Source organism: Sinocyclocheilus grahami, unplaced genomic scaffold, assembly GCF_001515645.1.
Source record: "Sinocyclocheilus grahami isolate Dianchi unplaced genomic scaffold, SAMN03320097.WGS_v1.1 scaffold95.1, whole genome shotgun sequence".
NCBI classification, from domain to species: Eukaryota; Metazoa; Chordata; class Actinopteri; order Cypriniformes; family Cyprinidae; genus Sinocyclocheilus; species Sinocyclocheilus grahami.
The window spans coordinates 1,704,223-1,720,302 of NW_015505274.1; the positions used below are offsets into that span (position 1 = coordinate 1,704,223).

The 16,080-nt window shown below is 36.8% G+C and overlaps 1 protein-coding gene across 3 annotated transcripts in view; it reads right to left on the minus strand.

Moving 5' to 3' along the window:
- Positions 1-16,080, minus strand: part of abr (ABR activator of RhoGEF and GTPase) — a 204,014-nt gene that overhangs the window by 122,876 nt on the left and 65,058 nt on the right. The window contains exon 1 of one of the 3 annotated variants that reach the window (XM_016275541.1): positions 11,770-11,774. The exons of the other annotated variants lie outside the window; for them this stretch is intronic. The gene's annotated coding sequence lies outside the window, so the exon portion shown is untranslated. Of the gene's footprint in view, positions 1-11,769; positions 11,775-16,080 lie in introns of those variants that run through there. 3 annotated transcript variants of the gene reach the window in all.

Genomic DNA, 16,080 nt, shown 5'->3' on the forward strand with positions numbered 1-16,080 from the left:
CTGGTTGACAGCATGCCCAGGAGACTACAGGCTGTCATTGAGCCTAAGGGTTGCCCGACTAAGTATTGATAGTTGTGTAAATACTGTCATATTGTACAGCTGTAATCTATTACATACCTTTCTATCAAAATTATCTAACATTATCAAGATGAATTTGTTCTGACACAGTTTAACTCTGAGTTCTTGTCATATTTTATTACCATTTTCTAAACTATAGTGAATAAACTGTGATAATGTGAGAAATGTTGAAGGTGTCTGAATAAATTTTGGTTTGACTATCTATTTGATAAATGAAGTTAACCAACTAACATTATACATACTCTTTTGGTTTCTGTACCCAATATTTAAAAAATGTACAAATGCAATAAAAATATTGGTATTGGTACTTGGTATCGGCAAGTACCAAAAATAAAAGTATCGGTATCGGGAGAGTACTGGAAAAAGTGGTATCGGTGCATCCCTAGTTACAATGCCGTGTTCCTTTCCCCTTGAAAACACACACATTGTGTGTCACATCAAAGTGACACTGTCTGTCATTCAATCCTCAAAGAAGCAAAGCAAAGCATTGTAAAATGAATGTTTTATTTATTTCAACTCATCTTTCATCTTTTCATCTTTCTACTAAAAACAAAGATTTAGTTAGATCATCTAACTGGTTTATGTCTATGCATGTGAGCCTGTTTACACATTGATAGTGCTCGATAAAGGGGCTGGTCATAAGACAGCAAAGGAAAACTGTGCCATTTAACTGCTGAACAGAAAAATGGGTTGAATGTGGGTTAACAGGCTCTCATATCCGCTTTGCCTACAGCACATTCACACGGGTCAAAATGACCTGTGCTAACCAGGGCCAATCACTCCATCATTCACTGCTGCTGCAGGTCACACTCATCTTGTGCTGATGTGAACTCGCAACTCCAATGTTACTACCATCATGCTTACTTTCATGTTTTATATAAGGCCCTTTCGCACCGCTTTAGTTCCAGAACTAAATGTACAGTACTAAAGTACTGGGACGATTTTGTGCTAACTATTTCCCAGTACCATTTAAAGGGTTGCATTCGCACCGACAGTGTGTACTAGGAAGTGACATAATCTGGTCGACAGCGACGTCATTTGTGCGCGGCGTTCAACAACAGAAACAAAGAAGAACAACATTAACAACAGGAGGATGGAGGTCGCTGTGATCGGAGCTGTGTTTATAGTTGTGTCTCGCGGGTTTCACAATAATGGACATGGAAAGCCGTCGTATACGTAAAGCGATTGAAAGAACGGAAAGGAGGACTAAGAATCTCCAACGACAACTGGCAGTGCTACATTCGCTACAAGTGCCTGCACTTCAGCGTCCGTCCATCTATCGCTGTTCTCCATACTTGTGAAATAAGTTGACATGCTTACAGTATGTTTACACGGTGTTTTAAATCATGGCGGGTGAGGGCGTTTTCGTACGCGTTTGGCCAATCAATGTCTACTTACGTCACGATTAGTACCAGTTGTGCTGGTTAGACCCTGCTCCGAAGTAGGAGCTAATATGGTTCTCGAAAAAGGCAGTCCGGTACTAAAATCGCTCCCAGTTCCGGCGGTGCGAAAACGCAGAAAAGTGGGTAGTTCCATAATTAGTTCTGGTACTATGAAAAGGTTCCTGCGGTGCGAAAGGCCCTATAGTTATGGTCCATATTTAGGTACTTCCATATATACCTATATAACATTTAAAAGACACTGGGAATTAAACCCATAGCCTTGCTGTTGCTAGAGCCACACTTTACCTTTTAAGCTAAAGAAACATGTAGGTAAATTCTAGAGCCCGACCGATATGGGTTTTTGAGGACAGATGCCATCATATCGGCCGATATTCTTTATGTGTATATTATAGTACAGTTCTTTCCCATTCATGTGTCCAAACTTTTGACTGGTGACTGCACTATATATAGAATGCAGTATACATAAACAGAATATATATACATAAACACATTTTTTGCAATGATCACTCAAATGTGATGATGAAACACTTATAATGACTTGACAAAGATATGTAATGGAGGCAAAGTATTAAACTATTTAACAATACACTTTATTATCCAAAATGTGTCTGACATGAGTGCACTGAACAATAAAGTTGAAGTTTATTCAACTTTATTTCAATTCAATTCCATGCAACTTTATTCTGTTGATGTTTATTTCACTCGGATTTGCCACTGTCTTCACACACAGATGAAACTTACTAGAGAAGTGTCACATTATATACCTCTGTAAATTAATACTATTTAAATTCACGCCTTGCGCACTTTAATGTCCTTTGAATGTAACATGTACGTTCCCTTCGAACTGGAATCATGGCAGAATATCCTGTGAAGTCCACTTCGCAGGGCACTTACAGTCGAATAGAACAAACCTCTGAAGTGATAAGAGAAACATACTAAATGTGCAGAGCGGGGGGTCGTGAGGACCAGGTTAAAAAATAATAAAATATTTTTTTTTTATAAAGACTGCTTAATAGCATTGCCTCTCACCAAATAGGTGACAACGTAGCGCTAGATCACCATTCAACAGACTCAAGCCACCACCGCACAAATTAGTTGGCAATTTACCGTTAAGCCAACGCTTGACTGAGTTGTGAAGACACTGCTTGAACGCTGCTGCCTACTTAAGTGAAAGTGTTGGCTCTCACTATCCCGAGAACACAACGGCAGATCTCCACCAAATTCTGGGGATCCCTTCATCTCGAGGAGCCCTCTCGAACACCGCCCTCCACGCATCGGTAGCCCCCCGAGATCACCAGATCGGTCTGCGCCCGACTGCGAATTTGACCGCCCGTAACTCCCGGACCCCGGGGGCTATCGACGCGTGGGTGGTCTAATTCGAAAGTGGGCCTCGAGACATACACTAGATTCAGCGTTCGAGAGGGCTCCTCGAGCTGAAGGGATCTCGCGAATTTGGTGCAGATCTGCTGCGCCGTTCAAATTTTCAATGGTTTTCCATACACTTAAGCTTTAAAGCATGGCTATTCCATTCGTTTCATTTGAGGGCCGGATTATTGAATTGAAAATCTGAAGGGGGCCAAGGGGGAGGGGGGCCGTCCCGATCTCTTTCTGGGGGGCCTATAAAATTAAAAAATCTATGTAAATGCATATTTAGCAGTAAAATAAATATTACCAACACCAACATCTATAAAAACATTAGTGCTGTCTGTCATTCGATTAAAAAAAATTAAATTAATCACACATTTTTCTGTAATTAATCATGATTAATTGCATATTAATTTATTGTCATAATTTCACATTGAACCTCCAAATTAATGTAGAAACAACCCTTATTTTAAATATGTTTAATGGTATCTTCTTACTAAGTAGCCTATTATTAACAAAGGCCAGTATTTTTGATACCAATACTGCTACTGAAGTCTCGATTAATTACATTTTCACCTCAATTTTAGCCATTAATTATAGCCATTCAACATTACAGTATAATTGAAAATTTACATTATTTTGTCAATATTATATAGACATTATAATTGAAAGACATATATATTTAGTATGCTCTGAAAAAATATAACTTTTAATTTAAGTGAACTTAAAACAATCTTCACAAACTATAAATTGTATTTTATAGTTTTGGCATAATTGTGTGTTTTTTTTCAGTTGAATAGCTACTAGCGCGCTGTCTGAAGTGTCTCGGCGTGTACGAACAGCAGAATGCGCAGCCTTCCAAACTGTACTCTATCTGATAATCATCTTCATTCAGTGTCTGCGCTATTTCTCGCCAGAAGTTATGACCGATAACACTGTGTTTACACTCGTTTAAACTAGAGTTGTGGATATCTCATAACCCCCTCACACAAGCGCTTGTCAACGCTGCCGTCTATTGATGTTGCGGACTCCGATAGGTTGTTGTTGCGTCTCTTTCTTTTATTTTTTGGCTGTGTGAAACAACGGCCCAGGCCAGTGATGCCACCTTGTGGGCAAACTAATTAGTGCAAAAACAATTCAAGGCGTATGTGCGACCTGCGTGTACTCTTCCCTAGGGCCAGATGAAGATGATTGGCTTGCCGGATTGGGCCCGTGGGCCGCCAATTGAATAGCTCTGCTTTAAAGCATTTCATCCAGATTGCCAGTAGCAAACAATGGAGCACAGTCTGTTGGACAAAGTATGTAATTACACCATTTACAAGCATTTTATCTGCATTTTATGTTCTTTAAAAAAAAATTTATATCGGTGGCATATACGCCGATACCGATATATCTGCGACAGGCTCATATTGGCCGATAAAATCAAGCAAAACGATATATCGGTCGGGCTCTAGTAAAGTATATAAAAATAAATAAATAAATAATTATATTTTATTTAAAGCAAATGAACCTTATTTCTTTTAGTCCATTAACAGTTTTTACATTGTGAAATTATTTTCATGACAACTAAGCAGTTTTCCCCATGTTCTCATTAGTGTGTGCGTGTGTATACATACATATATATTTAACAGTTTAGTATGGGGAAAACACATTCACTATTAACTAAAACTTTTGCCTCAATAAACTCCTAATTTACTGCTTATTAATAGTTAGTAATATAGTTGTTGTAGTGGTTAAGGTATGGGGTAGGATTAAGGGATGTAGAATATGATCATGCAGAATAAGACATTAATATATGCTTTATAAGTTCTAATAAACAGCCAATATCCTAGTAAAAAGCAACTAGTTAATAGTGAGAATTGAACTCTGAAATAAAGTGTTACCATATATACATATACACAAGAGTGGCTTTGGATGAGAGATACTGCAGTCGCATGCGGCTCCGCGTACATATGCTGACTGCATTATGGGATTTAACGACTGGTTTCTTTAGCTACGTATCCATGGAGAAGAAAAATCCAATATAAATCTTATGGTGTAAGAGATGTTTTAAAAAGATTTACAAAGATCCCACATAGTGTGGGAGCAAACAGTTTAAGTATTTAAGCTAAACAGCATGGGACATTCAGTCTATTAAAGTAAATACTCTGATTAGATGGAGTCAATGGATGCAACTGCCAACATTTAGACATGTTAAGACAAAAGGGCACAGCACTGTACACATAGGCTATACACCCTGTCACTTAAACACACACGTTATCCATCTTACTGTGGGGTGAAATGATGGATCGCAGGACGCATACAGCCTCAAAGAAGAAAGCCATGTGAACGCTATCCTAAACTTTACAAGGTTTACAGCACACAGTACCAACTGGAGCTCATTTGATCAGAGGAACAACACACAAACGGGGAGATGTAACAAACAGGAACCTTTGAAAAGGTTTTATTCAAATATATGGAAATACACTTCAAGGTAAACAAGAGGCTGAGCTGTATATGAAAAATGCTTCATAGTTCAACAGACAAAATGGACAGGAACACATTTGTAAACACAAATTTTTTTAAACTACATTGTTTTTGGTGCTTTAAACCCATACATCCTTGTAATTTAATAGAACCAAAATTTTAGTAACCAGGAAAATTTCACAATTCTCCATTCCAATTTTGATAGCACAGAAAAAAGACTAGCTAACCAATAAAAAGTTCAAACATTATAAAAAACAAGTAAATAAAATGAGAATAAATATACAAATAACAATAGCAACAGCACAAATAAATATAATAAAATGAAGATACAAATTAGGTAAATGCTGCTTTAATTTTTCAGGTAGGTCAAACAGTATTTAGGTAAGAAATACTACACAAATTGAATGAAGTAATCAACATGTAAAAAAACTGCATAGTCGACACTGTATAAATGAAATACAGATTATTTCTAAAATAAAAATATAGAATATAATCCTTTTTTAAAGCTACAAAAAGCTACTCAGTAAAGAGCAGTGAGTGATTTTCTTGATTAACATTAACAGCAGCAGGTAAATTAGGCAGCTGTCACTTTAAGACCAAATGCATGGAACTAATATACTGAAACATATCAGATTTTCTCTGAACTGGTTGCCTTCACTCAAGACATAAGCAGCATCTTTCAAATTTGATTTTAAGCTATTTTTCCAGTGGACAAGGAGAAGTGTTCAGCTAAACAGTAAAAGGCCTGTAATAGTTGTTTACTGTCCTGCTTTCCATAATAGCAGCCGGCCCAGTCGGAAAGGTCAACGGTTCAGTTTTTTTTTTGCTGTGCTGTATGAAAGAGCTGTCTTTCCACCACACAGCCGTGTTAAAACACACCACATCAACACTGATTACTGCCTGAGCCTTTCATGATATGAATAAAATGAAACACACACCATGCTCCCTTTCAGAGACCTCACTAAATAATCTGCTATTAAAGCAATAAAGCGAAAAAAGGCCATGCAGTATACATGCATGGTTACCATGATCAAGGAAAATCTGGAAAGATCAGGGATTTTTTTTTATTTGTTTTCAGGGGAATATAGATCTAAAATGTTTCATACTGCTTACAAGTCAGAGTGACTTTTTCAAGTTAGCTCTTTTAAATGAGTCAGGTCCACAAATCATTATGAAGGCTTTATAAGCCAGTCGGTCTCAATCAAAAATGATTTTTTGCAATCCTTATTGCAAAAAAAGTATTTTTTTTCACTCAATACAATATACCAGTACAGTGTTTACTATATTTTTTATTGTTTTTTAACATCTTTATTTGTGAAAAATACTATGATAGTTCCTATCTATCAAGAGTTCCTATATTTAAAATGTGCATTTGTTTATTTGACAGATTTATTTTTTATTAAGGTTAAATTATGTTTTCAATATAAATTTAATTGCAATCATATCATATATGAAGCAATGAAGTAATTTAACCAATGTGCAGATAGAATATTCATGAAAAAAAAGTATGTAAAATCAAGGGTAAATCAATGATAACACAAAGAGAGAGGTAAGGTAAAGGAGACAGCACATATCCCCTCAAAAAATGTCAGTATTTTAACTCGGATCAATCAAACTCAGAGCGACTATATGGAAGAAAGTTCCAGCGGTCATATTGACCCTGAGATCATTAAAGCTGCCACACTTATGATTTAACACCTGGCACACTGTGCTCACAAACTGCCAAAAAGTTTCTGCTATAAGTTAATGTGATCCATAACTCACAGACTGTAATGAAACAAAACACTCAGGAGAACACATTAAACCATGTATCATTAATCACATGACCTGCCCGAGCACCACTGTGTCGACTGCCTTTTGCATTCAAATGGATAAATGATTTTGTGTAAACAGAGACAGGAAACACTTCTAGCTATGCATGCAATATTGTGTAAAAACTAAAATAATGTGAAAATATTATTACAAAATAACAGTTTTCTATTTGAATATATTTTCAAATGTAATTTATTCCTGTGATGTCAAAGCTGAATTTTCATCAGCCATTACTCCAGTCTTCAGTGTCACATGATCCTTCAGAAATCATTCTAATAGGCTGATTTGCTCAAGAAACATTTCTTATTATTAATGTTGAAAACAGTTATGCTGCTTAATATTTTTGTGTAAACGGTCACACACTTTTCAGGATTCCTCAGTGAATAGAAAGTTGAAAATAAGCTTACGGGGTTTTTTTAAGTCTTACTGAAATTTTGTGTTAAAATAATGATTAGTAAATACAGAACATTAACCTACAGTAGGTTATTACATGCTGCAAAAGTATTGTTAATTGTTAGTTTATGATTCCTAATGTGTTAACGAATGAATTGAACTTCGTAAAGAATAAAGGACAAAGTTGGCACAACATTTCCACACCACGCAATGGTAATGAGTCACGCTACATCAGTGCTTCAGGATGACAAGGGTAGAAGTTCTGATGATGTCACAGTACACACACTATGATATTCCCACGTCAGCTCCCAACAACACACAAAGGCGCACGGATCTCTCCTGATGGACAGCCAGCTACCCTTTAACCCCGCCACTGTCAATCAACAGCTTGTTTCCATGGCGAGTGCCCAGGCTGCCATGACAACTTAAGATTCTTCAATGCAGTCACTGGCTGAATGAGAATGAGAGGCTGCTGAATATAAAACAACACTCTATTTATAGGCATGCAAGTGAGTTTAAAGGTGCCAACTATAATGGACGCACAGTGGAAACACCAGAAACATTCTATCAAATCGCATCACACTGACACATCACATTGCTGTCAGCCAGTATGGAGATTGGAGAGTGAATAAACTTCCTATTATGTATCCTGACATCTAATTATTTATATCTAAAAAGACACTAAATTTGCAAAAATAAGTATTTAAATAGGTCATAGCATGTTTTTGTCTAAAATAGCTTCTTATTAACTTGAGTTTGAAGCATCTCTTACCACTTGACTGCTGATTCAGGGCTGTTTGCGAGTGAAAATTACTTGACGCAATTGTGATAAATTATTTGGGACACATCAGGGTGAGTGACTTCTGACACCTGTTCAAAACTATAACCTTATGATACTATACATATTTTTCATGTATGTGCTTTTTGCTCCTTTCCATCTAAGTTAACCACTACTATTACAGAGAGACAACATTTCAGGTACTATTTCATGAAAAGCATAATTTTCCACGGCAAACATATGACTAAGATAAAGGCATGATGTTCTGAAATTACTGTAAACAAACGGGGACAAAATTCGATTTAAAGTCAGATGGCACACCTACAGTACAGCCTTGCCCACGGATCATTCACACAGCATACTGCACACTAAAATGGCAATGAAGAAGTCAGTTCGTTTTACTTTCTGGTGGAAGGTCTACACACATTGTCCTAATTTGTTTATTGGTGTCTACACAACATTCACAGAGAGTGCCATGTCATCATTCAAATCAGACACCATTTTGTTGCACCACAGTCTATAGCCTAATTGTGGTAGCATCGATTTCAGATTTACTTCCAGACAGTCCTTGGACAGAATAGGCTACAGTGTGCACATGACTCTATGCCAAAAATTTAAAGTCTGTCTCCAGCCAAACCTGGGCTGAATTAGCAAGCATGAACCTAAAATAGAATAGATCCCAGCAGGAATCATTCATCAACAGGCATCTAGTCATATAAACAGATGCTAAGAGGAAAATAAGCCTGATTGAACTCATACATGTTGTTGATAGCTGAAAATCTAATTTGAACACTGCATATTTAGTAGCCAAAGACAAGTTCACTTTGACCGAATCTGAACAGCTTCAGAATAAAAGCAGTGTAAACGTTGTATAATAATGGAAGATGAGCAGAAATGATATAGCACAGATGAAGAATTTTCCATAAAATCTCACATGGTAAACTAGTGATAGTAAACTACTTCTGCGATTGTTTAATGAGCATTGCTAATGTTTAAGACCCCATGAAATCATAGAATTTTGCATCTTTTTAGTACATGTCTGTTCTAATCAAAATAGTGTCCTCCTGAGAGCAAAACATTTTAGCAGATACTGTTAAAAGTTTGGTGTCTGTATAGGGTGCCATATTTACGAGATATGTCCTGGCCAGGATTTCTATATTTGGCTTTGTTTTCCTGTTTTCATACTTGCTGAAGGTAATGATCAAAAAGTTACTTAACCAATAACATGCAGGCATTGTACATAATCGACCAATCGTGGCTCGTGAGAAGGTGGGATCTACAGAGAAAGGTCAAAGCGAAGCGGTGCTGCGCAGACCGATCAGTGTTATGACATCAAAGTACAGTGAGAGCGATTCGAAAACATAAGGAGCGTCTGCTCCCTAGAGCTCTCACGGTTGCCATACACCGATCGGTCTGCGCAGCGCAAACAGCCAAAACCTGGATATTTTAGGCAACATAAAAATCCTGGCCAGGATGTGTCCCGTGAAAAAGGCATGTATAGCCACCCTATGTCTGTAAGATTTTTTTCTTATGTTTTTGAAAAGTCTCTTTTGCTCACCAAGGCTGCATTCATTTTATTAGAAACAGTAATCAAATATTTTTATTTTTATATATTTTGAAATGTATTCCTGTGATAGCAAAGATGTCATTACTCCAGTCTTTAGTGTCACATGATCCTTCAGAAATCATTCTAATATGTTGATTTTGGTGCTCAAGAAACTTTTCCTATTATTAACAATGTTGAAAACAGCTGCTTAATATTTTTGTGGAAACCATGATGTTTTTCAGGATTTTTTGATGAATAAAAAGTTCAGAACAGAAACATCTTTTAGCATTATAATTGTTATCAAATAAAAATTATAACATTAAATCCTAAAATTACAAATTTAATGCATCCTTGTGATTTAAAAGTAATAATTTCTTTAAAAAAAAAAACTGAGCACACAATTTTGAACAGTAGTGTAAACATATTTAAATCTACAGTCATCTTTTGGACCAAACGGACCAAAAATATTGATGACATATCAAAATCTTGTAGCCGTATATAAAAATTGTGGGGGTACAACTACTCCTAAACAATGTTAGCAAACACCAACATCCCTTTTCCCAAGATCCTTACTTTCGAGCAATTACACAATACAAACACTCCCTTATTAGACATTAAATATACCAAAAGACTATGCATCTAAGGGTGTGTTCACACTTGTAGTTCGGTTCGTTTGGTTCATTTGGTCCGGACCAAAAAGGAAAATTATACATTTGGTCCTGGTCTGCTTAGCGTTCATATTGGCATTTTTGACAACGAACCTAAGATACCGAACCTAAAGGTGTAGTGATACGTTCACAACCTGATTGGTCGGGTTGAATGACGTATTAGTGACGGAACTTACCGAACACCCCAAACAAAAGGTGCGTTAGACTTAAAGCGGCCTGCTCATCAATTCACTTACGACTTTAGTAATCGATACAAACACTGTATCGAGAGCCCTCAATGCCAACAGCCAAAACACACACACACACACTCCATAACACATAAGCTGTAGTGGCAGAGAAAATTCCAATCAGTGTCACCATCACAGTGTTAAATTGGAATTCTTCTCCATGAAATCATGTCGCATAGCATCGTATCTTGTCATTATTTCCTGTTTTTGGTTTGTTTAGAAGTATTTGGTCCATGTTGCGTTCACCCGCACCAGGGTTCGGGATGGCAGCGTTCACACATGCTCAAACCAACTGCACTAACAGAGCAATCGCACCAGGATTCGTTTCAATCGAACCAAACATGACAAGTGTGAACGCACCCTTAGAGTCTAGTCTAATGAATTCAATGCTTTTGACCACCCTCCCACTCACACATGTACTCTACACCAACATGGTGAAGACAGACATTATGGCAGGAAGATGATTGGCTATTGTAATCAGAAAGACTAATTGCTAAATGTCTTCTGAAGGAAGGGAAAGAGAGAGCACAAGACAGACAAATATCTGCAAAAAAAGTGAAAGAAAGATCTCTGCAGATAAAGATATATTTTAACATAATAACTGGCATTATAACACATCAGATTTTTAATATAAGTAAGTAAGTGTTTCCTCTGAGGGCTGATGTTGAACGGTGGCTCATTTCTCCGCTGTAATGGAGAGACTGAGAGGATGCATGTCTGGTTCATACGTACATCCCACCCAGTTGACTCCACTCTGACAAGATGATTGATGAGCAGCAGATACACACACGCACATCGCCCATGTTAAAGTGGCCGACTTAAATGTCATTTCATAGGAAATTCCTTTTAGTAATGCAATTAAATGTAAGGTCTTAGATGACCTCCAACACAGTGTTGGGCTGCTGCTGTTGGTATTATGTGTTTATGTGTTAAACAGAGCTCAAAATAAATGGATCTCAGCAGCAGGACTCTGCTGTGTTTGAAGAACGGCTGTAATCTAATTTGCTGAGTGCAGAGTGATGATTAGTCCCACTGCTGTAAAGCCCACAACACAATTCAGAGGGGATCTGAGATCACACTTTTGCCTCTCCACACTGATCCCAGCATGAGCCAAGAGAAAAAATTCATTCACAAGCTCCTTATGCAGCGCTCCCTTCTGAAGAGCTCTCAGAGATGCTGATGTTTAATTGGTTAGTATTCATTTGTCTCATTGAATGTTTGATTTATTTAAATTGTATTTTTAAATAATATCATTTTTTATTTTGTATTTTTATTTTTATTTTGCATTTTTTCGTATTTTATTTAGTTGTTTGTTTTGTTTTATTTTCGGTTTTATTTTGTTGTTTTGTTTCGTTTCATCCCAATTCATCTACTTATACTATGCCCTAAAAGAATGTACTCTTTGTGAAAAAAATTTGCATCTTTAAAAGACCATATCATTTTTTTTTGTTTTGTTTTTTTTCAGTTTTTTTTTTTTTTTGCTAATTTATTTTGTTTTACTGTTTTGTTTTGTTTCAATTTTCATTCTTCCCAATTCACATACTTATACCCTGCCCTTGAAGTACAGTATGTACTCTTCTGAATTTTTTTTTTACATACTTTTAAGTGTGTAGCACAAGAGTAGGCAAGTTTTAGGACATATTTGCGCCTTTAAAGGACAGTTATGTTGCATAGTTACGTGCATTCTGTCACTATAAACTGGACTGGCAACCATGTCTTAAGAGTTAAAATCAGAGAACTCTCCTCATGGTTTTGCATAATGATGCATTTAAAAATTTATCTTCTATAAAAGTTCACAATGTTGTTGCAGATGAAATATTTTTCCACCAGGTTAAATATTTATTATTAATTACTCAAATCTAATACTCTCTACTTAACCATTGGATCTGCACGTCCGCCATGTTTCTAGTTTTTCAATTTATTTTATTTGTGTTTGTAGTTCTGAACCGAATCCTCCAAAGCACAGTAGGTCGTGGGCAATGTTAGCCATTAGAGTGTGTATGAATCTACACTTCAAATATCCACCGGAAATATTAATAACCCCATCCAGGTGACCTTGGGATAATCATTTCAGAATGCTACAATTTGGAGCACACTAATTCTAATTTTGAATATTTAGGACAGATGTTATGCGAATTGGGAAACAGCATTTATTTGGTTTTGTTTCTGACAGCTGATGCTTCGATCCATGTTATATCGTATGCAAAACAAACATGCCAATAAAGTACTTGGATATTAAATTTGAAATATATAGTTAGAAGGAGAAAAAAAAGAGAGTATAAATAAGAGTACAATGTCCTTCCGCAGCACTTTTGTGCAACTGCTCAGTAGATTTACATAATCTTTTGCAACCCTCTCTGGCTCACTCTTTCTGCATTTCTAGATTTTTAACCCTGTGGAAATAAGAGGCGTGACTAATATCAGTGTGTAGCGTGTATGTCAGAGTCTCATCTGGTGACGGTTATTGAGGGCACGAGGGGGACATCATTAGAAAAATAATGAGGAAGAGAAGAAGAGAAGACAGGGATGATGTGAAAAAGAGAAGCGATCACAGTATAAAGATGATACAAAACTAGATCTTTACATTTTCCACAATCTCAAATCCAATCACTTAAAAGGTAAAAGCACATCTCTTCCCAGCTAAACAAAACTCTGCACGGTGATTTAAATGTGTAATGTTTTTCTCTTTACAGAAAATAAAAGATGGTAAAACTGTCTGTCCATAGCACAAGCATTGCAGGAAGAAGTTTGTTCAAAGCCCCTCAGCATGAAAAACAGTAATAGTGATGCTTGCCTACGAAAAGATAAACAAAATGAGAGGAGGGGTAGAGAGAAAAAAGTGGGGTGGTGACAGACAGTTTTGCCATCTGTTCTTTTCTGTAAGACCATAACACACACACACACACACACACACTTACCTCACCAAGCAGAGCACAAATATCAATTCACTTACGACTTTAGTAATCGATACAAACACTGTATCGAGAGCCCTCAATGCCAACAGCCAAAACACACACACACACACTCCATAACACATAAGCTGTAGTGGCAGAGAAAATTCCAATCAGTGTCACCATCACAGCGTTAAATTGGAATTCTTCTCCATGGAAGCATCTCATCTGAGGAGCCAGAAGCTGTTTAGTAGAACAGACATCTATTTTCCAGAGTGTATTCAGTGGCAATCTCTTTCTCCCTCACACATCATCATTTCATTCACTTTCTCTGTATTTCTACCTTCATTCTTAGTTGTTTTTTCTTTCCAGGGCTCAGTAATAAGGATGGCTGAGTATAAGAGTCTGTTGGTTGACAGAATTGAGCTTACACAACTATTCAATCAATTTTTTTCTTTTCTTCAACAGAGATGCATTAAATTGATCAAAAGTGCCAGTAAAGACATTTATAACTTTACAAAAGATTAGTTTTTCAAATAAATGCTGTTCAATTGGGGAAAAAAAAATTTGGTTTCATAAAAATATTAAGCCGCACAACTAATTTCAATCTTGATAAGAAGAAGAAGAATTGAGATAATATTTCATCACATTACTGTTTCTACCAACCCGATCTCACAGCAATTCGTACATATTTGACAAGGTGGCTAATTCGTATGAATTCGTACGACCTCACTTGTACGAATTCATATGATTTGTGAAAAATCGTACGTATTTTACGATGTGGCAAATTCGTAGGAATTCGTACGAAAGACCACACCTAACACCGCCCCTAAACTAAACGGTCACAGAAATCGTACAAAACCATACGAGTGAGGTGGTATGAATTCATACGAATTAGACACCTTGTAAAATATGTACGAATTGGCCGTGAGATAGCATTGTTTCAACTGTGTTTTTGTTCAAATATAAGCAGCCTTGGTGAGTATAACAGGCTTCTTTCAAAAAAATGTTTTTAAATCCTATTAACCCAAACCTTTAAACCGAACTGTATGCTCCAGCAATTGTGTGTTTCTAATCTAGATCATGTAAATGTTTCTTTGCCTGAAACATGTGGTTGTCTGTTATTAGGGTTGGGACAATAAATCGATGCATCGCGATTCGTGGATCGATTCTTAGATTTTCGGAATGCATCGTGAATAATCGATTCTGAGCTTAGTTTTTAAGAGCAGATGGTGCTCTAGGCTAGTTTTTAACCACACACTCAAATGCTCACGAAGAACAGCGCTTGTGCTCTTGGCTGAGTAATGTAAGTGGTTAAATGTACTTGCACATCGGCTTTTATGTTTTTATGATGTGAGATTAATGTAAACACAGCCCACTGTGAACATCCTTGTAATTCGCTTCAACCTTTTCAAACTTTATGAATGATTATTTTAGGTTCAAATGGTGCGTGTGTAAGGAACTGGAAGCAAGCAGAATACGGCTATTTCTAAAGCACGCAGTGCCATCTGCTGTTAAAACCGAAACTCTGAATCGATTCAAGGGAGAATCGTGATGTTTTCGGAAAATCTCAGAATCGATGCAGAATCATTTCTCGCTTCGCGAGGCATAGATTTATCAAGTTATCAAGGTAATGTTATCTAACTGGCTGACATTAACAAGATTCTGTTTGAAAGTGTGTGAGTGACTTGAGTCTTGGAAGTATTAGAATGAACTGAAAATGATAAACAAATGAATAATATTTTATACCACTTGCCATCGTTTTTTCAGCAAAACTGTTCATGAAGTTTATGAATAGTGTTCAGAGTTATATAACAGCTGTAAAGCTTCCAGCTCAGACTCAGGCTAATTGTTATCATTCACTCAGAACCCCTTAGCAACCACATAGCAATGCCATGGAGACCACCCAGAATAATATGATGGCAAACAGCATTCATATTTTACTCAGAAAATGTATATATCTAGTTGTTTTGCTCATTTCTTCAATTAATTGTTCTAATAACACCTCTAAGATCATCATTATTCTTTAGTAACCACCACACAATCTTGGAATAAACTGGACAAAACAATGGAAGAGGCTGTGCAGGTGATCTGCTGATCTCTAATACCACAATAATAAGGCCATTTATACAAAAAAAGGATGTTTTAGAAATATTAATGAACTGGGTCTTGCAAGCTTGCACATAACAAGCAGAGGAGGCTGAACCTCATGCAGAGAGATTTGAGAAAATCTGAAAGGTTAACAGGCTGCTTGAGTCTCTACTGCACTCCAGACTGCATCATTAAACACCTGAACACATGAGAGGAGAAGATAGAGAGAGCAAGAGTGAGAGAAAGTGAAAGAGAAAGAGAAAGAGAGAGAGAGAGAGTCCAGGGTGAATGGAGTGTTATTCAAATGCACTGGAGATGAAAACCAAAGCTCACCTCGATTTTATGTCAGTTTTCTTTTTGCT